Source organism: Coregonus clupeaformis, unplaced genomic scaffold, assembly GCF_020615455.1.
Source record: "Coregonus clupeaformis isolate EN_2021a unplaced genomic scaffold, ASM2061545v1 scaf1832, whole genome shotgun sequence".
Lineage (NCBI taxonomy): Eukaryota > Metazoa > Chordata > Actinopteri > Salmoniformes > Salmonidae > Coregonus > Coregonus clupeaformis.
The window spans coordinates 24,506-48,283 of record NW_025535286.1 but is presented as its reverse complement, the minus strand read 5'-3'; the positions used below and the strand labels follow the sequence as shown (position 1 = coordinate 48,283).

Here is a 23,778-nt window from a genome sequence, read left to right as displayed (position 1 = left end):
AATCCTTTGGCCATTGGCATCCCTGTGGTGGAGGTGAATTGAAGAAATCCTGGGCCCCTTGGCCTCCCTGTGGTGGAGGGAAATAATCCGATAGGCAGGGAGGAGGTGGAGTAGTTTTGGTCTGTGGAACTGAAGTTTCCATGTCTTTTTGTCTTTTTTTATGTTGCTGTTTCAGACCCTTCAGCTGCTTATTTTTCTGCGGTAGTGGGGCAAACCGGGAAAGGACATAAACAAGAAATATAAACATGAGAATTGCTGGTTGCAGTTAAAATAGGACTATGATTTACAAATTAAAAGGGACTGTTTGGAGTGAGTAGCCTACCTCAAATCTCTGAAGAGACTCAGCAACCACTGGAGCGATGGGCAGCTCAAACATGACAGGCTTCACTGGTGGAGAGATGGGCCGTTCAACCACGATGGGTTTCACTGGTGAAGAGATGGGCAGCTCAAACATGACAGGCTTCACTGGTGGAGAGATGGGCAGCTCAGCCACGATGGGCTTCACTGGAGGTGGAGGGAAGAAATCCTGGGTCCTTTGGCATCTCTGTGGTGGAGGTGAATTGAAGAAATCCTGGGCCCTTCGGCGGAGGTGAATTGAAGAAATCCTGGGCCCTTTGGCATCCCTGTGGTGGAGGTGAATTGAAGAAATCCTGTGCCCTTTGGCATCCCTGTGGTGGAGGTGAATTGAAGAAATCCTTTGGACATTGGCATCCCTGTGGTGGAGGTGAATTGAAGAAATCCTGGGCCCTTTGGCATCTCTGTGGTGTAGGTGAAGGGAAATAATCCGATAGGCAGGGAGGAGTGGAGTAGGTCTGGCCTGTGGAACTGAAGTTTCTATGTCTTTCTGGGTTTTTTATGTCGCTGTGTTAGATCCTTCAGTGGCTTATTTTTCCGTGGTGGTGGGGGCCAAACCTGGGAAAGGACATAAACAAATAAAATAAAATATATTAATTGTATTTGTCAAATGCACGAATACAACAGGGTGTTGACCTTACCGTGAAATGCTTGCTCACAAGCCCTGAACAAACAATTACGTTTAAGAAAATAAGTGTTAAGAAAATATTTACTAAATAAAGCTAAAGTAAAAAAACAACAACATATAAACGTGAGAATTGCTGATTGCAGTTAAAATACGACCGTGATGTACAAATTAAAAGGGACAGTTTGGAGTGAGTAGCCTACGTCAAATCTCTGAAGAGACTCAGCTACCACTGGAGAGATGGGCCGTTCATCTCTATTTGCACATCATCTCTTGCACATCTATCATTCCAGTGTTAATACTAATTGTAATTATTTTGCACTATAGCCTATTTATTGCCTTACCTCCATAACTTGCTACATTTGCACACACTGTATATATATTTTCTGTTGTAGTTTTGACTTTATGTTTTGTTTTACCCCCATATGTAACTCTGTTGTTGTTTTTTATCGCACTGCTTTGCTTTATCTTGGCCAGTTTGCAGTTGTAAATGAGAACTTGTTCTCAACTGGCTTACCTGGTTAAATAAAGGTGAAATAAAAATGTACAAAAATATTCTGCATGTTCCTAACTAAGGTTGGTTAGCTGGGCTATGTGACGTTTGATTGATTCCTCTACCTCCATTGGCCTCTGAAAACATAGCATCCTGCTGACGAGTTGTGTGATTAGGAAATTTTACCTAATGACTCTATAACAGGGCAGCAGTTCATTGCAATGACCTCCATAGCATGGATAGTGGTGCACCATCCCGTCCTCTTTCCCTTGTTTTTGTTATCGCCCAAAGGTGTATTGTACAAATCCCTGGGAAAGGTCACATCAGCAGCCATGTGAGTAATGAGGCAGTAAGCATTTATCCTTTGTTGATGGAAACAAATGTGTTTCTACTGAACTGGATGGAGCACAGATAAGAGTTTGGTTTCACTTGTGCTAAATGAAACAGGTCCAACTTAATATACAATTGATCCTCAGATAAAAGCTCATACATTTTACTTGTATTCTTATGTGAGTGGTTTGGTGTATTTCTTTGATTGATTGAAATGTAATGGATGCTATATATAGAAAACAGAGGGGAGTTTTGAGATCCATTATACACATTGTGGATCATACGAGAACCAGTGTACCGGAGATTCCTTTCCTTTTCAAACACAACAGCTTGCCATGTCTTTGGCCACTCAGAAACTCTACATCGCCTTGAGTTATGCAGTTACTCTGATGTGGGTCAACCATGTCATGTTGTCCTTCTCTTTGAGGAACTGTTTGATCTGGACTTGAAATTACTCTAATGCAAACCTACATACTTTGATGACCACTAATCTCTTTATGTGTACGTTTTCAGTGACCTGTTACTATATCATTTTGGATTTCGAGATTAGTGAGATAATCCAGATAGCTAAAGTGATAACATGAGATTGAATCTGTCTTGGAGATAGCCAGGCCTGTTGCTGATGAAATGATAGCTCAAGTCCACCCACCTCCTAAGGGATATGTCTGGATCTGACATTGTGCCAGCAGCCAGCATCAGCTCACGTCCTCCACGTGTTAGTCTATCAACAATGGGACTCTGATAGTGTTAGGTTGAATCACTCTTTTCGTGTCTGAGATAGAGAAATTATGTTTCCACATGCAATGCTGGGAAAAGCAGGACATCAATTATGTGGGCAATGTAATCTTGATATGGGATGTCCATCACCTTATTTGTGTGGGTTTATTCCTCTTAGAAAAACCTACCAATATCACAGAAATACAAACATTTAAACTGGCTACGGATTCACACATAATTTTGGTATCTTTGGTATCCAATGGACTGATAGTGTGGGAGTGCTGGTTTAACATCTACTGTAGTTACAATGAATAAATAACAGGCATAAGCAAACTTTGTCTCTGTCATGTGAATTTTTATCTCTAATTCACCCTAAGCTTGAATCATTACCAGAGGTTGTAAGGCTCTGGTTTTAATCATCAATGATTCAAGGTCCACAACTCACAAGTCTTATCTGTATTTTTATTCATGGCGAGAGCTCTGACCAAAAACACAAACATACTGTTTTTATACCCCTTGACAAACAAAGGCACTATGCTCCTCCCACCTTTCTTAAACAGTTCCCGCCTTCCCCCTTGAATGGTTAGTAACGCCCCTTCTGTTAGTGGGTTGACACTACATGATAATTCTAACATTTATACTGTGTTTGGGGTGAAATTCTTTAGTCATTATTCTTAAAATCCAAATTAATCTAACAATCCACCCCTTTGACTAAATATTCCCACATTCAGGATAAATGTATTTTACAAGCATGATTAATCTCAGAGATCACATCAGAACTAATAAACATTTCATCCAATTCGCGGTCTTTCAGGGTCCAAATCCTGTCATCCACCAAGCCTGGAGGATCGTTTTTCACATTCCCCTGGTCAGAGTCCGGAGTCAGTCCATCTCTCATCATTGTTTAGATACTGCATTTCACCAACGCCTGACTCACCAATCCTCGGACACAGGGAACAAGACAACAACCACATAATACAAGAATACCCCATACAAACACTGATCGCTCCTAAGATGGTGGCTGCTAGGGTTTTCCATTTACCAAATATTTCATCAAACCACCCTATCCACAATGTACTAACTTCTGAGTTCAGTTCATCCCTTTACTCAGTGCAGTTAATTCTGTAAGAGCTCTGGTGACTGTCCCATCCAGTGTGGTGTTGTTAGGGATAAATATGCAACAATGGCTTATCTTTCTATAGACACCGGCCCTTTCTGCCTGATCTAGAACCAACCTCTACTAAGTTATGAGCGGGATGGCGGATAATCGCTCAGAGATCCCCTTTACTGCATCTCTAGTCTTGTCAATAAATCGTTGTTGGTTGTAATAGATATAATCTATCCAATCCATATTTTTGTTTGTCCCCCACCAGAAAAATGTTGTAGTAAAACTCTCCCATATTTGATTTATAGCTTTGTATTCGTCTAGAACACCCCTGGGGATGCCTATACCATCTGTCCAAATTGGGCTATTTCCTTCCTGACTTATTTATTTTTCTCCTAATTATTCTTCCTGTCACTGGTCTTTGATGACTAATTCTTACAGGTTGGACCAAAAATACTGGTGCACAAGTACCCACCCATCCCTCTGGTAATGTCTGCCGAATGCTCCCTTTTTTAGTGCATGCCCACCACACATCAGTCAAAGGGATGGTTAGGTTCCTAATCTTTTTTCCCTTCCTTCCTTATCTAAATCAGTCACATTAATTATCTCCTTACAGCCATCAAAATCACCCAAGTTACGGGTGCCATTTCTATGTCTGTAACACTGGTATTCGCCAGGAGTTAAAGTGAATCTAGGTGGGCTGGCCGAGTATGTCAATTTTGCCAGCCCAATCCCTGTGCAATTTGGCTCTTTTTTGATTGGACCCCAGGTCTAATACACAGGAAACATTGCCTTTGGCATTAGGGGCGGTCAACATTGCTGGTCACCCAATGGAGCATGCATAACAATTTGTCTCCCCCAAGGCCCTAGCGGTGTATTTCATCCACTTTAACCAGAGATTCTCATCAGGGACCCCCTCCACTTCCCCATTGTTCCATTCTTGGAGGAGAAAATATTTCATAGTGGACGGGTTAGTCAAATTGACTCCGTCATCCCTTGACTGATTTACTCGGTCTATTGCCATCAATGGATTAATGCCAGTACCTGCTCCCTCTATCTCTTTTGACTCCATTAAATATAATCTTAGACAAGTATCCCGTCCGTATACGTCCGCGCAAGCCCAGTAAGTTATTTTCATGTCCTCTTTAGTGACCTTTACTATCGTTACTACCATCTCCGTGGGGATGTCGTTATACCTTCTTATCCTCCATCTGGACGTCCAGCCCCCCCCCGTCTCATCTCTCCGTCCCCCAGTATGTCTAAATACCTGAGCCCAGGAACAATCCGCTGAGGGGGCTGAACATAAATACAACGGGATCTTATAATCCCATGTTGCTTGCTTATCCGCTCTGATAAGATCCCTAATCATAATTTTGAATCTTACTCCCCACCCCTCTCTGACTCCTATTTTGTAGATCACTCGCCCTTGATGGTCAGTATGTCGGGTCGTTTTCCCTTTATTTCTTAATAATGGTAAGGCCATAGCGTAATTGGTGCGAGGTGGTGGTGGAATTTGACCTACCACGACTATTGCCGAGACTATGATGCAGCTCAGGGTCACCCATATTCTCAAAAAACCCCAACCCTCTCCTGTCTTGAGTCCTTCTGCTCGGTACCACCCCATACTCACACCCTAGGAACACACTACAGTGATGATAGGTCTGGGTAGGGAGATCTTCGTTGACAGAGATGACCCCCCGCACCCTGTGGCGCAGTTCCGCTCGTCAACTCTGCGTGTGCTAAGCGGTGCTTGTATGTGGTCCTACCTTCTTGCAGTGGGTAACATGGACCCAGGTTCCTCTCTCTGCTATTCTAATGGCCAAGGTGGTTACCAACATAACCTGATAGGGCCCTTCCCAACAGGCCTGCTTCCAGTTTTCCTTCTAGTGACTGGATGCTCACCAGTCACCTGGTTAGATAGTGGGTCACCTTCTCCTTTAGTTTACCTGTGGGGCACAAAACCTCTGACATACGGGTGTGGTTAATAAACTATCTTCACACATGTTCAGATTAATGTAACAATTTCTGACTGCATTCTCTTTTTAGACTATCTAAAAATGTTTTTTTTTTAAAAGTATTTTGTCCTCTCCTTCGTATATTATCTAATACAATTAGCCTCTTCCCCCCTCTTGACACATAGTTCTGCTTATGTGTCAATTTTTTCCACCTTCCTAAACATTCCCTTAGGTTATTTATCAACCAATTGCCATGCCTTTCATTTTGATATTCTTTTTGCTTCTTTATTGCTCCTCCCACTTCCTTTGTCTTTATGGCGGCTAAATTCGACTTTCATTCAGTTCAGAATCAATTAGTAATCCAATTAAACAATCTCTTATCTTGTAAAAACACTTATGTTTAGTTCAACCTCTGTTCTACCCCGGCTCTCCCGGGGCTTTGACCTGAAGACTGATTGTTGGACATGACAAGTCTATTTTTTAAGTCACCTAAGTCTTCTGTCTAGCAACAAAGAATAAAAATCTCTATGTTCATGATTAACCCAGTTATATCTAATAGCCCATCAAAAAAACTTCATCATCTCTAAATCACTACCAATGTCATATCCCTCGTTACTCTCTACCATTTGGATAACATCCCTGATGTATGTATGCCTCCTTAGAGTTCCAAATTACTTTACCATGGGCTACCATTGCCTTCTCATAGATAAGATCACTTAATTTACCCGTATGCAGTACATAATGGAGTACGCAAACTTTACAGCACTTTATCATTATCAATAAGCTCATCATTTGTTTTTTGTTTTAACGGTTTTGGCGCTTCAAATATAGCAGTTTTCCTGGATGAGTTTAACATTCGCCCCTCCTGTGTTATAGTGTGTCCTAGGTAAATGACCTCTACCAAAGTTGAAGTTTCTTTTTGCTCACTTTGTGTCCCTGTTCTGCCAGGAAGGTTAACAATTGGATTGTATCCCTCTTACATCCTTCCTGGATGGGATTAGCCAATAGAATATCATCTACATAAACTAACATTTGCGTCCTTCCCTATGTTCAAACTTTCCCAAATTCCTAGTTATAGCCTGGTCTAAGATTGTAAGACTTTCCGAGTAGCCTTGAGGCATCCTAGCCTAAGTCCATTTCCTTCCCTGAAAAGTAAAGCCAAACCACCCCTGACTATCCGGATGAACTTGGATACTAAAGAAAGCATTAGCTAAATCTACCACTGTAAAATAGGAGTTCTCTGGTTTCAATTGGTTCAGCAATGTATTTCAGCAATGATATTTCTATTAACCCCCTGCAAGTCCATGACCATCCTCCAGTCGGCGCTAGGTGCCTCCTTTCTAACAGGAAAAATTTGAGAGTTTCATTGTACCTCATCTCCAGGAATTATCACCTCTCCCTTAAATAAATGCTCAAATGTAGGTTTTATCCCTTTTATTGCTTCTGGTTCCATAGTATATTGCTTTTGGTATGGTCTATTATCGAATCGAGGAATCACTTGTACTGGAGCTACCCCCTTAATTAGTCCTACATCTGCTGTCCTTGTCTATCCTGGAGTTCTACCGATCCCAGCTATTTCCCTAGTGGCCATTAAATACTCTGCTCTTGTCTGTTCCTTTTCTTACCTCTGTTAGTCTCTGCTTTTCAAGCTCCAGAAACTGTTATCTCTGTCTCTCAGCCTTTTATTCTCTCCCTCTCTAACTTCCTCTGTCTCTCTAAGTATGTCTCTGCCTCTCCTTTTTCCCGCCAACCAGAGCCACAAATCATTCTCCTTGTCCTCAACTCTCAACCCTCTCAGCTCTATCGCTACTTCCCTCCTATCATTACTGAATCAATGATAATACATTTACATTCTAGTCACCCAGCAGACGCTCCTATCCAGAGCAACCTAGTGAATACATTTGTATTATTTTTATCTTTATTTTTTTTTTTACTGGCCTCCCCCCGTGGGAATCGAACCCATAACCCTGGCGTTTCAAACATCATGCTCTATCAACTGAGCTCCATCCTTGCCGGCCATTTTCCCCCCTACCCTGGACGACGCTGGGCCAATTGTGCACCGCCCATGAGTCTCCCGGTCGCTGTCGGCTGCGACAGAACCTGGTTCCGAACCAGGATCTCTAGTGGCACAGTTAGCCCTGCGATGCAGTGCCTTAGACCACTGCGCCACTCAGGATAATAATAACTGCAATAACTATCAATAATAATTATAATAACTATTACGAATTATATTGTCCTTTTCTGATGTTCCAATTGTAGTCTATTCATTTTAGTTTAAAATATAAAGTTATTTATAACAAATCCAGAACCCACCACAGGCTGGCGCTATTCCCCCAGCACAACAGCTAATGCCACTTGCTTCCTAACCAAAATAAATTATCGTTTTAAAATCGTCCCAATTATTCTGTATTTTATGCCTTTCATTTCAGTTCGCTATTCAATATCTTTAACAGTTTTCTCTGATTCGGCCCCAATCAATAAAACAAACGCTTGATATTATTTATCAGCATACACTTAATGATATCCCTACCATTTGAACGATGTCCTGTCTCTCACTCCCCCCCTCTCCTGCTCCTTCCTACATTATGGGGGAGGCGCGGGAAACCTCCCTACAATTTTCCTTCATAGGAAATAATGTAATTAGTACTTATAACATATTTTCATAGACATATCTAGAATATTACTAAAGCTATCTAATGCAACTTTTAATACACGTAAAAAAACTCTCTCTCCACTCATTCCTTTTTGAATAAGTGCGTCTTACTAGTTCCCCCATAACCACGCCTCAAATCTTTTATTTAGCATTTAACCAACCAAATACTAAGTAGTATCCGGTTATCATTCATACCCGCCGTTGAATTTCCTCATACACACATATTTCATATTCTGCCATTCAAATGCCCAACACAACAGAATAGTTCCATGCAAACATCTATTGGCTCTTCAAGTCGCTCCGGATTAGAGCGTCTGCCAACTGACCAAAAACGCAAATATTCTCTCATAACGTACGTCTACGTTTGAGTGCAAAAGCGCATACACACGCATAATAATATGTCATTTAGCAGACGCTTCCATCCAAAGCGATTTACAGTCATGCGTGCATACATTTTTTAAATTTTTATTTTATTTTTTTTATTAGTGGTCCCGGGGATCGAACCCACTACCTTGGCGTTACAAGCGCCGTGCTCTACCAGCTGAGCTAGAGGACCACATCGTTGGATTTTATAGGTACCTCTCAAATAATCGCTTTGTGGTGTTTTTAGCCAATTCTTAATTGACACGAATCATTTTGTCAAACATTTGTTCGAACCAAAAATATTGACTGTTATTCTCCTTTTTATCCCCTGCAGTCACGATAGTTAAATATTCCTTGGTCCCCGTTAAAGCATTTTCGAGCTTAAAAAAAACACACTCCCTGTCTTCAGCCCCTCCTTTCGCTTTTTTTCCATCTAATTTTATATGCATCTGCCTACTAACTTTTTTACTTCGAGATGCCCAATAAATTCATACCTCTTCTCCCAAATGGACCCATAAAACATATTTCTCCGATCCCTCCCTAACATATATATTTCATCTCCCGTTAATTCTCGGACTTGTTTAGAAGATGTCTTTCCCATCGTGGAACAATAAGAAATCCCTCCCCCCTTTTTGTTTTTTAAATAATTCCCTCCCGAATTATTTTCGTAGGAGCTAATCTCTTAGTGCCCCTCTTGCTTTTGTAATTAACCCTTTAAAATTATTTAACCCCTAACCCAGAGTTTCTATTTAAAACTCCGGTTTCAGGAAAAGAGTAAGTTACCCAATTTTTTTCACACGACTTATTTTTTCCCCTCCACCCCTGAAATAATGATCACGTCTCCGAGGGATTAAGTCTCACACACATACGACCTTATCATCCGTCAAACTTGTTTGCACAGTTCTAGCAAATGCCCAGTCGCATATATGAACTCCCGACACATCCCTATCATACGATGATAATTATTTCCCTGTTTATACTGAACATTGCAATTCGTACAATGACAATATTAACTTAGTTTACATTTGTGATTGCAATTCACTACCATGTCATTTCGGACTAGTTTTTTTTTGTAATAGCTATTTACCTCTAGGATCAATTGCGGACCCTCCCTGTCGTAATAATTATTACCTTCTTTGGTAAATAAATTCAACTCATTTTACCAAAATCCATGAATAAAAATTACTGACCTTTTCCTTGCAGTCTGGATTAAAATGCTTTTTCAAACTTGTTAACGTCTTTATCGTTCATAAAGAGTAATCACCGGCCTGTTTATTAACCTTAACGTGGAAGGCCAGGACAATTTTTCACGGATGTGATCACCCGGCCGTGCACGGATTTCGGTGTCTCTAGAACGATAAAGATGTATTAAGCTCCGCTTCGAAGGACAAATCTGTCATGTGAATTTTTATCTCTAATTCACCCTAAGCTTGAATCATTACCAGAGGTTGTAAGGCTCTGGTTTTAATCATCAATGATTCAAGGTCCACAACTCACAAGTCTTATCTGTATTTTTATTCATGGCGAGAGCTCTGACCAAAAACACAAACATACTGTTTTTATACCCCTTGACAAACAAAGGCACTATGCTCCTCCCACCTTTCTTAAACAGTTCCCGCCTTCCCCCTTGAATGGTTAGTAACGCCCCTTCTGTTAGTGGGTTGACACTACATGATAATTCTAACATTTATACTGTGTTTGGGGTGAAATTCTTTAGTCATTATTCTTAAAATCCAAATTAATCTAACAGTCTCATTGGATTTTATAAGAAGTATTATAAGCACAAGATGCTTGAGTTTATTACTTTTTTCTAAGTATGCTATGCTCCACTGCATCCTTTTTTTCTGGCAAAATAGCCTATGTGAGAAAGAGAAAATTAGTGACATCCCTTACCACAAACATAGTTTACTGTTGAAAAGGTGCACTTATATCAACCTCAGAATTACATTGACTAAAATAGATTAATTTGGATTGTTGTGGCAAAAAGGTGAGCTGGATAAAATCATGTAGTACCTAAAAAAAAGCCTTAAAATGTCCAGGGGAAGAGTCAACAAACGTAGAAGTCCCAGGGGTGGACATGTGATCCCAACAGAGTCCCATTCACCATAATCTGAACACAATTCAGGAGAGTCTTAATCAATTGTTAACTAAATGTAAACCCTGTGCTAGAGAAAAAAACATTAATTGAAGTCTGAACCCTGTTAGGATATAGAGTAGTCAATGGTGGACATTATTTTGCTCACCAGCCCAATCAGGCTTGTTACAAGAGTAGAGAGGATATTTACTATCCAAAAGGTCACTTACCTTCCGGCACACACATCGGTGAGAGAGGTCTGAGAATGTGAGCCAGGGCAGTGTCTGATATTCCAGGCCCAGCTTTGGTAGTTGTACCTGGATAACCTGAATATTTGAAATCCTTGGCCCTTTGGAAACCCTGTGGTGGAGGTGAATGGAAGACATTCTGGGCCCTTTGGCAACCCTGTGGTGGAGGTGAATCGAACCAATTCTGGGCCCTTTGGCAACCCTGTGGTGGAGGGAAATCATCCGATAGGCAGGGAGGAGGTGGAGTAGTTTTGGTCTGTGGAACTGAAGTTTCCATGTCTTTTGTCTTTTTATGTTGCTTCAGCAGACCCTTCAGCTCAAACATGACATGCTTCATAATTGGAGAGATGGGCAGCTCAGCCACGATGGGCTTCACTGGTGGAGAGATGGGAAGCTCAAACATGACGGGCTTCACTAGTGGAGAGATGGGCAGCTCAGCTACGATGGGCTTCACTGGTGGAGAGATGGGAAGCTCAACCATGATGGGCTTCACTGGTGGAGAGATGGGAAGCTCAACCATGATTGGCTTCACTGGTGGAGAGATGGGAAGCTCAACCACGATGGGCTTCACTGATGGAGAGATGGGAAGCTCAACCATGATTGGCTTCACTGGTGGAGAGATGGGCAGCTCAACCACAATGGGCTTCACTGGTGGAGAGATGGGAAGCTCAACCATGATGGGCTTCACTGGTGGAGAGATGGGCAGCTCAGCCACGATGGGCTTCACTGGTGGAGAGATGGGCAGCTCAACCACAATGGGCTTCACTGGTGGAGAGATGGGAAGCTCAACCATGATGGGCTTCACTGGTGGAGAGATGGGCAGCTCAGCCACGATGGGCTTCACTGGTGGAGAGATGGGAAGCTCAACCAAGATGGGCTTCACTGGTGGAGAGATGGGAAGCTCAACCATGATGGGCTTCACTGGTGGAGAGATGGGCAGCTCAGCCACGATGGGCTTCACTGGTGGAGAGATGGGAAGCTCAGCCACGATGGGCTTCACTGGTGGAGAGATGGGCAGCTCAACCACAATGGGCTTCACTGGTGGAGAGATGGGAAGCTCAACCATGACAGGCTTCACTGGTGGAGAGATGGGCAGCTCAGCCACGATGGGCTTCACTGGTGGAGAGATGGGAAGCTCAAATATGACAGGCTTCACTAGTGGAGAGATGGGCAGCTCAGCCACGATGGGCTTCACTGGTGGAGAGATGGGAAGCTCAACCATGATGGGCTTCACTGGTGGAGAGATGGGAAGCTCAACCATGATGGGCTTCACTGGTGGAGAGTGGGCAGCTCAGCCACGATGGGCTTCACTGGTGGAGAGATGGGAAGCTCAACCATGATGGGCTTCACTGGTGGAGAGATGTGCAGCTCAGCCACGATGGGCTTCACTGGTGGAGAGATGGGCAGCTCAACCACAATGGGCTTCACTGGTGGAGAGATGGGAAGCTCAACCATGATGGGCTTCACTGGTGGAGAGATGGGCAGCTCAGCCACGATGGGCTTCACTGGTGGAGAGATGGTTAGCTCAGCCACGATGGGCTTCACTGGTGGAGAGATGGGCTATAGATAGTGGTATAGAAAGAGAAGTTTAGTCCTGAAACAACATATAATCAATTACAATGTAATAGACGCATGGCCTAAAACATATCTGTTTGCTTACTTATGAATATGCAAACCATAATAATCATCCCCTCCTCATCATTCATTCTAACTCTGCTGTCTCATCCAACGAATAAACGTACCTGTGCCCTACTCTGTGTGCACAACAGGGTAACACAATACCACATGAAGAACTTAGATTGGTACTCCTGACACTTCTGCCATGCAATCTCAATCATCTCCTCAAGAGTCCCAACGCTACAGGAGAGGAAACACACCAGGTTGTTTAGAATGTGTGGAAAGAGGCTTCATACCGTGGATACGAAACAGTCTTTATATTTCAGATCTGAACTCAATCTAGGTACTCTGGGTAATCCAGGTAATCTGAAACTCCATTACATTGGTCCAACATCTCAATCAACTTCACTGTAAAGGCAGTGTAATCATAGCACTCCAAATCCCAAAATGAATGTATCTGGTGGATTGTGTAGCTGTGCAGATGTCAATGCTGTGTTAACGAACAAAGTGCTTACTTTGCAAGAGGCCAAGGGGATGCTGCGAGGAATCCAGGCTGCTCCTGTGGGCTCTGCTGAGGGAGATCAGAGGAAGTAGGGATGGGGAGATGGGCAGGAGCATCGACAATCTGAGAAGAACCAGCCTCTATTTCCCATTTGGCCCCCTTGACCAGGTTGATCCTGGTCATACTTGTACGCATACTCATAGTTGTACTCGTTGTTGTTTAGGGTCCACCTCTCTGTAAAAAAGAATGAGAGCAGAAGCTTGATCCTCTCATTTCCATAAAGGAATGGTAATACAATGATTAAAACCAAGACCCAACAGAGGTGTGAAATGCTTACCCCAATGGCCATGTTCTTCATTCCAGTGGAAATATCCATAATCATCGCCCACGTAAAACCCGTCGCATCAGCCTTAACAACATAATCAACATGGAGACAGTCAGGTGAGAACAACTTTAAAGAGCAAAACCTGTTATCAAAGCAAAAAAGCTGGAAGGTACAGTATAAATTGAATCCCCTTTTTAATGTTCTCAGAATGTATTGGAGAAAACATTATACCGAGACCTTTTAAAGCTAGAATCCTTAATTGAAACAATAACAAAGCCGGACACCCCACCTCTCTTTTGGTAAAAAACTAAGGGATGGGCCTGGAGAAATATAACCACTCTCAAATTCAGACAGAGCTGGCCATCCATGATATCAAATTACAGTTTTAACCATGTTTTAAGGTTATACAATGTTGTTTTCATTACATTTACATTGTTTACACACATTGGAGTAAAACAAGCTTCTATTTTGGGTTCTGATGGGGTACATATGACAGTTGAATTAAGATCATGAGGCATTTATAATTATATTCTTCAAGAATCAAATGGGTATATATCATTAACCTCTTAAGGATCATACACTTTCTTTTGCCTAAAATGACATACCCAAATCTAAATGCCTGTAGCTCAGGACCTGAAGCAAGGATATGCATATTCTTGATACCATTTTAAAGGAAACACTTTTAAGTTTGTGAAAATGTGAAATGAATGTAGGAGAATATAACACATTAGATCTGGGAAAGATAATACAAACAAAAAAATCATGTGTTTTCTATATATTCTTTGTTCCATCATCTTTGAAATGCAAGAGAAAGGCCACAATATAATAATGCTGTTTAGGCGCAATTTAGATGTTGGCCACTAGATGGCAGCAGTGTGTATGCAAAGTTTCAGATTGATCCAGTGAAGCGTTGCAATACGCTTAGTCTGCTAAATGGTCTGCTAAATGTCTGCTAAATGAACTGGAGTGAGTTTCTTAAAAGCCTTGTAGCTACCATTGTAGTTTATTTCTAGCATGACTCTATATCTGTGCAGCTGGGCTTTCAAGATAAATAAGGTGTGATGTTAGCTAGAAGGCTTTCTGGAAATGCACATTCACATTCACATTTACGCATTTAGCAGACGCTCTTATCCAGAGCGACTTACAAATTGGTGCATTCACCCCTATAGCCAGTGGGATAACCACTTTACAATTTTTTATTTTTTTTTTAGGGGGGGTAGAAGGATTACTTTATCCTATCCCAGGTATTCCTTAAAGAGGTGGGGTTTCAAATGTCTCCGGAAGGTGGTGAGCGACTCCGCCGTCCTGGCGCCGTGAGGGAGCTTGTTCCACCATTGGGGTGCCAGAGCAGCGAACAGTTTTGACTGGGCTGAGCGGGAACTATGCTTCCGCAGAGGAAGGGAGCCAGCAGGCCAGAGGTGGATGAACGCAATGCCCTCGTTTGGGTGTAGGGACTGATCAGAGCCTGAAGGTACGGAGGTGCCGTTCCCCTCACAGCTCCATAGGCAAGCACCATGGTCTTGTAACAGATGCGAGCTTCAACTGGAAGCCAGTGGAGTGTGCGGAGGAGCGGGGTGACGTGAGAGAACTTGGGAAGGTTGAACACCAGACGGGCAGCGGCATTCTGGATGAGTTGTAGGGGTTTAATGGCACAGGCAGGGAGCCCAGCCAACAGCGAGTTGCAGTAATCAGACGGGAGATGACAAGTGCCTGGATTAGGTCCTGTGCCGCTTCCTGTGTAAGGCAGGGTCGTACTCTCCGAATGTTGTAGAGCATGAACCTGCAGGATCGGGTCACCGCCTTGATGTTAGCGGATAACGACACGGTGTTGTCCAGGGTCCGCCAAGGCTCTTCGCACTCTGGGAGGAGGACACAACGGAGTTGTCAACCGTGATGGCGAGATCATGGAACGGGCAGTCCTTCCCCGGGAGGAAGAGCAGCTCCGTCTTGCCAAGGTTCAGCTTGAGGTGGTGATCCGTCATCCATACTGATATGTCTGCCAGACATGCAGAGATGCGATTCGCCACCTGGTTATCAGAAGGGGGAAAGGAGAAGATTAGTTGTGTATCGTCAGCGTAGCAATGATAGGAGAGGCCATGTGAGGATATGACAGAGCCAAGTGACTTGGTGTATAGCGAGAATAGGAGAGGGCCTAGAACTGAGCCCTGGGGGACACCAGTGGTGAGAGCACGTGGTGCGGAGACAGCTTCTCGCCACGCCACTTGGTAGGAGCGACCGGTCAGGTAGGACGCAATCCAAGAGTGAGCCGCGCCGGAGATGCCCAGCTCGGAGAGGGTGGAGAGGAGGATCTGATGGTTCACAGTATCAAAGGCAGCAGACAGGTCTAGAAGGACAAGATCAGAGGAGAGAGAGTTAGCTTTAGCAGTGCGGAGAGCCTCCGTGACACAGAGAAGAGCAGTCTCAGTTGAATGACCAGTCCTGAAACCTGACTGGTTTGGGTCAAGAAGGTCATTCTGAGAGAGATAGCAAGAGAGTTGGCTAAAGACGGCACGCTCAATAGTTTTGGAAAGAAAAGAAAGAAGGGATACTGGTCTGTAGTTGTTGACATCAGAGGGATCAAGTGTTGGTTTTTTGAGAAGGGGTGCAACTCTCGCTCTCTTGAAGACGGAAGGGACATAGCCAGCGGTCAAGGATGAGTTGAAGCGAGGTGAGGTAGGGGAGAAGGTCACCGGAGATGGTCTGGAGAAGAGAGGAGGGGATGGGGTCAAGCGGGCAGGTTGTTGGGCGGCCTGCAGTCACAAGTCGCGAGATTTTATCTGGAGAGAGAGGGGAGAAAGAAGTCAAAGCATAGGGTAGGGCAGTGTGAGCAGGACCAGCAGTGTCATTAGACTTAACAAACGAGGATCGGATGTCGTCAACCTTCTTTTCAAAGTGGTTGACGAAGTCATCCACAGAGAGGGAGGAGGGGGGGGGATTCAGCAGGGAGGAGAATGTGGCAAAGAGCTTCCTAGGGTTAGAGGCAGATGCTTGGAATTTAGAGTGGTAGAAAGTGGCCTTAGCAGCAGAAACAGATGAAGAGAATGTAGAGAGGAGGGAGTGAAAAGATGCCAGGTCCGCAGGGAGTCTAGTTTTCTTCCATTTCCGCTCAGCTGCCCGGAGCTCTGTTCTGTGAGCTCGCAATGAGTCATCAAGCCACGGAGCTGGAGGGGAGGACCGAGCCGGCCGGGAGGATAGGGGACACAGAGAGTCAAAGGATGCAGAAAGGGAGGAGAGGAGGGTTGAGGAGGCAGAATCAGGAGATTGGAGGGAGAAGGATTGAGCAGAGGGAAGAGATGATAGGATGGAAGAGTAGAGAGTAGTGGGAGAGAGAGAGCGAAGGTTGCGGCGGCGCATTACCATCTGTGTAGGGGCAGAGTGAGTGAGTGTTGGAGGAGAGCGAGAGAGAAAAGGATACAAAGTAGTGGTCGGAGACATGGAGGGAGTTGCAGTGAGATTAGTAGAAGAGCAGCATCTAGTAAAGATGAGGTCAAGCGTATTGCCTGCCTTGTGAGTAGGGGGGGACGGTGAGAGGGTGAGGTCAAAAGAGGTGAGGAGTGGAAAGAAGGAGGCAGAGAGAAATGAGTCAAATGTAGATGTAGGGAGGTTGAAATCCCCCAAAACTGTGAGGGGTGAGCCATCCTCAGGAAAGGAACTTATCAAGGCGTCGAGCTCATTGATGAACTCTCCAAGGGAACCTGGAGGGCGATAGATGACAAGGATATTAAGCTTAAATGGGCTAGTGACTGTGACAGCATGGAATTCAAATGAGGAGATAGACAGATGGGTTAGGGGAAAAATTGAGAATGTCCACTTGGGAGAGATGAGGATTCCTGTGCCACCACCCTCTGACCAGATGCTCTCGGGGTATGCGAGAACACATGGTCAGACGAGGAGAGAGCAGTAGGAGTAGCAGTGTTTTCAGTGGTAATCCATGTTTCCGTCAGCGCCAGGAAGTCGAGGGACTGGAGGGTAGCATAGGCTGGGATGAAGTCAGCCTTGTTGGCAGCAGAACGGCAGTTCCAGAGGCTGCCTGAGACCTGGAACTCCAGGTGTGTGGTGCGTGCAGGGACCACCAGGTTAGAGAGGCAGCAGCCACGCGGTGTGAGGCGTTTGTGTAGCCTGTGCGGAGAGGAGAGAACAGGGATAGGCAGAGGCATAGTTGACAGGCTGTAGCAAATGGCTACAATAATGCAGAGGAGATCGGAATGAAATGAACTAAACATCTGGGAAAGGAGAGAGTAGGGCCTCCTCACCACAACTCCCAAATATAACTCTCCCAACTTCCACCTCAGAAACTATAATTGTTTCACTGAAACACCCGAATAAAACTCTCCCAACTTCCACTTTAGAAATTAGAATTGTTGCAAACTACAGCGGTTCAATGTTTCAAGGAATAGACTGTTAGGCCTACTGCTGCTAGGTAGCTCTCTCTCTGCTCTCTCCCTCCCCTCTGTCTGTCCTTGATTGCAGGAGTGAAGTCTGGTGTGCGGGAGTCAGGGTTCCAGCTGCAGCTCATTCACCATAATCACCTCAGCCTTTAAGACCCGGTCAAACTTTCCACTCATCGTCAGATCATAGTCAAGACGACCATGTTAGTCTCGCTGCCGACTCAACCTGTTTATTTTTGCTCTTTGTGTTTTGGCCTGTTCTATTTACTTTTTCTCCTGTGCCACAGATATTTGGAACCTGACTCCTGCCTCCGCTTCACTCCTGCCACCACCATCCTGCTCTCCACTACCGGACCTCTCTTTTGGACTCACCACGGACACTAGGACATTACGGTACCACACCTGCCCTGACCTGGATCTGTTACCCTCCCTGTAACCTGGACTTGCTCTTCCCCTATTATTGGAAACCTGGACTATTGAACATTTTAAATAAACCTGTTAAACCTTCTCTGGCTTGGTGTACTTGTCTGCATTTGGGTTCTAATACTGGTAAATCATAACAGTATGATCTGACCATCATGAACCCAGCAGACAGTAGCTTGGATACCACCCCAGAGTGCACTCAAATTTGGACTGCCATAGCCAATCAGGGCATTTTACTTGGCCAACATGATACCCTGTTTAAGACGATTGCTGAGGACAGTCAGGTGCTGCTTAATCAGGTTCAATTACTCACCAATCAAGTGTCTGCCCTTACTACCCCTTCAGCCCAGATCAGAGAGCCTTTTGTTCCTGCTCCAGAGCGCTATGACGGGAACATGGGAACCTGTGGCGATTTTTTTGACTCAATGCTCGTTAGTGTTTGAACAACAGCCCCTCACCTACGCCTCAGAAAGAGCCCGTATTGCCTACCTTATCAACTCTACTAGCGGTTCCGCTCGTGCCTGGGGATCCGCGGTCTGGGAGAGTCAGTCGGACATTTGCAACGCTTACGTTGCCTTCACCACTGAGATGAGGAAGGTTTTTGACCACCCCGTACGAGGCAAGGAGGCTGCGAAACGGTTGTTTTCTCTTCGGCAGGGGGCTCGCAGTGTGGCGGAGATGGCAGTGGAGTTTCGGACTTTAGCAGCAGTGAGTGGTTGGAATGACGAGGCATTACAAGGAGTGTTCATCAATGCTTTGTCTGAGACTTTAAAAGATGAATTGGTGTCATATGATGAATCGCCTACGCTGGATAATCTTATTTCACTCACCATCAGGTTGGATAATCGGATTCGGGAGCGCCGCCGGGAGAGGAGTGTTAGTTCCAAGCAACCTGTCTGTCATCAACAAACTCCTCCCCGCATCTTCCCTACGGAGAAAGCCGTGTCTTCCCGAGTCGATACGAGGAGCACTGAACCCGGCCATGGGAGGTGGGTCGTGCACGGTTGTCCTCAGAGGAGCGTGCACGTCGCATTCAGGCTCGGGTCTGCCTGTATGGAGAAGCTGGTCATTTCGTTCCTTCCTGCCCAGTTCGTCCGGGGAAAAGGGCCGGCTCATCATTAATGGGAGAAGTTTTGGTGAGCCGAGCAGCGGATTCTTCCTCTTCTCCCGCATTCTGCTCCAGGCATCCCTCCAGTGGCAGTTCCAGAATCTCTCTGTTAGTGCGCTGATTGACTCTGGTGAAGACTGAAAGCTTTTGGATAGAGAGTGGGCTCAACAAATGGATTTGGAGACTGTTCCTATGGACTGTCCGCTGCAGGCTAAGGGTCTGAATGGACAATTGTTGACCCATATTACCCATCAGACTGTTCCTGTTTGTCTTAGAGTGTCGGGGGAAATCATCAGGAGAACATTCAATTCCATATTATCGACTGCCCACAGACCCCTCTGGTCCTTGGTATCCCCTGGCTCATAAGACACAATCCACACATTGATTGGGTGACAGGTAGAATTGTTTCATGGAGCACATTTTGTCATGTGAATTGTTTGTGTTCTGCTCTGACTCCTGCCAGTACTGTGCCTCGACCTCACTGGAGTCCATGGATCTTTCTAATGTTCCTGACGTGTATCATGACCTGGCATCCGTTTTCTGCAAACACAGAGCTACTTCTCTTCCTCCTCACCGGCCTTACGACTGTGCCATTGACCTCCAGCCAGGAGCCCCGCTCCCCAGCAGTCGCCTGTACAATCTCTCCCGGCCGGAGACGGAGGCTATGGAGAACTACATTCGGGACTCCTTGGCTGCAGGTATTATGCATCCTTCCTCGTCACCTGTAGGAGCGGGATTCTTTTTTGTTGCTAAGAAGGATAAGACCCTCAGACCCTGTATTGATTACCGTGGACTTAACAACATCACCATTAAGAACAAGTATTCTCTGCCTTTGATTAATTCTGCTTTTCCCCTCCTTCATGGTGCTACCATCTTTACGAAACTGGATCTACGAAATGCGTATCACCTGGTGCGCATTCGTAAAGGTGATGAATGGAAGACTGCCTTCAACACACCCTTGGGACATTTTGAGTATCTGGTTATGCCTTTTGGGTTGTCTAATGCCCCTGCTGTTTTTCAGGCACTAGTCAATGATGTCCTTCGGGACATGTTGAATCGGGTTTGTTTTTGTCTATCTGGATGATATCTTGATTTTCTCAGAGTCCTCCCAGGAACATGAACTGCATGTGCGCCAGGTGTTGCAAAGGTTGTTGGAGAACAAACTGTTTGTGAAGATGGAGAAATGTGAATTTCATGTGTCTGAGACCTCTTTTTTGGGTTACATCATCGCTCAGGGGGAGTTGCGGATGGACCCAGCTAAGATCTCTGCTGTCACGGACTGGCCAGCCCCCTCTACCCGCAAAACAACTTCAACGATTTCTGGGGTTTGCGAACTTCTATAGGAGGTTCATCAAGGACTACAGCCGCATTGCGGCGCCACTCACCGCTCTCACCTCCATCTCACGACCGTTCGCTTGGAATGAAGGGGCCGAATCAGCGTTCAAGAACTGAAACATCGCTCGCCTCGGCTCCCATTCTGATGCAGCCGGACCCCGACCGCCAGTTTGTCGTGGAGGTGGATGCATCCGACACTGGGGTAGGTGCGGTGTTGTCACAGCGTTCTCCTGAAGATAACAAACTGCATCCCTGTGCTTTTCTCTCAAGGAAACTTTCTCAGGCAGAGAGGAATTATGATGTTGGCAATCGTGAACTGCTTGCCGTTAAGCTGGCTCTCGAGGAGTGGCGACATTGGTTGGAGGGGGCGGAACAACCCTTCATCGTTTGGACGGATCATAAGAATCTGGCTTACCTCCAGTCAGCGAAGCAGCTCAACCCCCGTCAAGCCAGGTGGGCACTATTTTTTGGGAGATTCAATTTTTCTCTGTCTTACCGTCCTGGGTCACGCAACGCCAAGCCTGACGCCCTGTCTGGTGTTCATTCGGCTGTTGATACTGGTAGTAACCCTGAACCCATTTTGCCTCCTACCTGCAGTATTGCGGTCGTCACATGTGACATCGAGGGGATTGTTAGACAGGCTCAACATCATCAAGCTGACCCTGGGAGGGGTCCTCCTAACCGGATGTTTGTCCCTGAGTCTGCTCGCTCCCAGGTACTTCAGTGGGCTCACTCGTCTCCCCTTACCTGTCACCCTGGAGTTTCGCGGACCCTTGACTTTGTGCGACGGAAGTTCTGGTGGGCTACGATGGAGGCGGACACGCGAGCCTTCATTGCTGCTTGTACGGTATGTGCACGAAGTAAGAACTCCACCCAGGCCAGCGCTGGTCATCTACGACCTCTACCTATACCCAGCCGGCCCTGGTCGCATATCGCTATGGATTTTGTCACTGGACTTCCCCCTCGTCTGGAAAGACTGTAATTCTTACGGTGATTGATCGCTTTTTCTAAGTTCGCTCATTTTTGGCCCTACCTAAACTGCCCACTGCCAGAGAGACGGCTGATATTTTTGCTGAACATGTGTTCCGCTCTCATGGTCTACCCACGGATATTGTCTCTGACAGGGGTCCCCAGTTTGTCTCCCAGGTGTGGAAAGCTTTCTGTAAAGCTTTGGGCATTACATCCAGCCTGTCCTCTGGATATCACCCCCAGACCAACGGGCAAGCCGAGAGAGCGAACCAGGAGATGGAGACCGCTCTTCGCTGTGTCACAGGGTCTAACCCTGGGTCATGGAGCTCCATGCTCCCCTGGGTGGAATATGCCTCATAACACCTTGACTAACGCTTCCTCTGGTTTGTCTCCTTTCTGTGTGCTCTGGGTTATCAACCTCCCTGTTCCCTTCTCAAGAGAGGGAACTGGCGGTACCCTCGGTGCAGTCCCACATGCGCCGCTGCTTCAAGGTCTGGAGGAAGGCCAGGGTAGCTCTGTCCCGAGCCGCGCATATGCAGAGGCAAGCCAACCGTCACCGGTCCCAGGCTCCCGGTTACTCTCCTGGTCAAGAGGTATGGCTGAAGTCACGGGACCTTCCATTGAAGGTGGAGTCTAAGAAGATGGCGCCTCGTTTTATAGGACCGTTCAAGATACTGTCTATTGTTAACCCCTGCGCGGTTAAGCTACAGCTTCCTGCCTCCCCTACGGGTTCATTCCACCTTTCATGTTTCCCAGATTAAGCCTGTGTCGGTTAGCCCTCTGTGCCCGCCCTCTCGTCCCCCTCCTCCGCCCAGGATCGTGGGTGGGGGTCCGTCTACACTGTCCGGCGACTTCTGGATGTTCGCCGCCGGGGTCGTGGTTTCCAGTACCTGGTGGATTGGGAGGGTTATGGTCCTGAGGAACGTTCCTGGGTGCCCAGGAGCTTCATTGTGGATCCTGCTCTGGTCCGAGAGTTTCATAGGTTACATCCCGATAGACCCCTCGGCCGCCAGGTGGCGTCCCGTAGAGGGGGTACTGTTAGGCCTACTGCTGCTAGGTAGCTCTCTCTCTGCTCTCTCCCCTCCCCTCTGTCTGTCCTTGATTGCAGGAGTGAAGTCTGGTGTGCGGGAGTCAGGGTTCCAGCTGCAGCTCATTCACCATAATCACCTCAGCCTTTAAGACCCGGTCAAACTTCACTCATCGTCAGATCATAGTCAAGACGACCATGTTAGTCTCGCTGCCGACTCAACCTGTTTATTTTTGCTCTTTGTGTTTTGGCCTGTTCTATTTACTTTTTCTCCTGTGCCACAGATATTTGGAACCTGACTCCTGCCTCCGCTTCACTCCTGCCACCACCATCCTGCTCTCCACTACCGGACCTCTCTTTTGGACTCACCACGGACACTAGGACATTACGGTACCACACCTGCCCTGACCTGGATCTGTTACCCTCCCTGTAACCTGGACTTGCTCTTCCCCTATTATTGGAAACCTGGACTATTGAACATTTTAAATAAACCTGTTAAACCTTCTCTGGCTTGGTGTACTTGTCTGCATTTGGGTTCTAATACTGGTAAATCATAACATAGACTCAACTTACTTTATTCAGCTAGCTAACTTTGATGCCATAGCTAACTAGCATGCTAGCATCCAATAAAGTAAGTTCTTTCCATCTGGCTACCACTAACCCGGCCACCAACTCTGCACCCTCTGCTGCAACTTGCCTATGCCCCCCCCGCTTCTCCTTCACACAAATTCAGACAGCTGATGTTTTGAAAGCGCTGCAAAATCTGGACCCCTACAATTCAGCTGGGCTAGACAATCTGGACCCTTTCTTTCTAAAACTAGCCGCCGAAATTGTCGCAACCCCTATTACTAGTCTGTTCAACCTCTCTTTCATAACGTCTGAGATCCCCAGAGATTGGAAAGCTGCCGCGGTCATCCCCCTCTTCAAAGGGGGTGACACTCTAGATCCAAACTGCTACAGACCTATATCCATCCTGCCCCTGCCTTTCGAAAGTATTCAAAGCCAAGTTAACAAACAGATCATCGACCATTTCGAATACCACCGTACCTTCTCCGCTATGCAATCCGGTTTCCGAGCTGGTCACGGGTGCACTTCAGCCACGCTCAAGGTCCTAAACGATATTATAACCGCGATTGATAATAGACAGTACTGTGCAGCCGTCTTCAT

At 45.8% G+C, this 23,778-nt stretch overlaps 2 long non-coding RNA genes across 3 annotated transcripts; both read right to left on the bottom strand.

Annotated features, from left to right (window-relative positions):
- Positions 1-1,788: 1,788 nt before the first annotated feature.
- LOC121563792 lies at positions 1,789-11,195 on the bottom strand. 2 transcript variants are annotated; one of them, XR_006659876.1, is made up of 4 exons: positions 10,900-11,195; positions 10,609-10,705; positions 10,400-10,452; positions 1,789-2,523 (listed from the first exon to the last, which is right to left on the bottom strand). It is a non-coding gene; the product is annotated as an uncharacterized LOC121563792 (long non-coding RNA). The 2 variants fall into 2 exon arrangements; XR_006659877.1 differs by lacking the exons at positions 1,789-2,523; positions 10,400-10,452 and adding an exon at positions 2,634-2,703.
- Positions 11,196-12,441: 1,246 nt separating this feature from the next.
- On the bottom strand, positions 12,442-13,131 carry LOC123487740. Its single transcript, XR_006659875.1, has 3 exons — positions 13,050-13,131; positions 12,660-12,774; positions 12,442-12,477 (listed from the first exon to the last, which is right to left on the bottom strand). It is a non-coding gene; the product is annotated as an uncharacterized LOC123487740 (long non-coding RNA).
- Between the last annotated feature and the right edge of the window lie 10,647 nt (positions 13,132-23,778).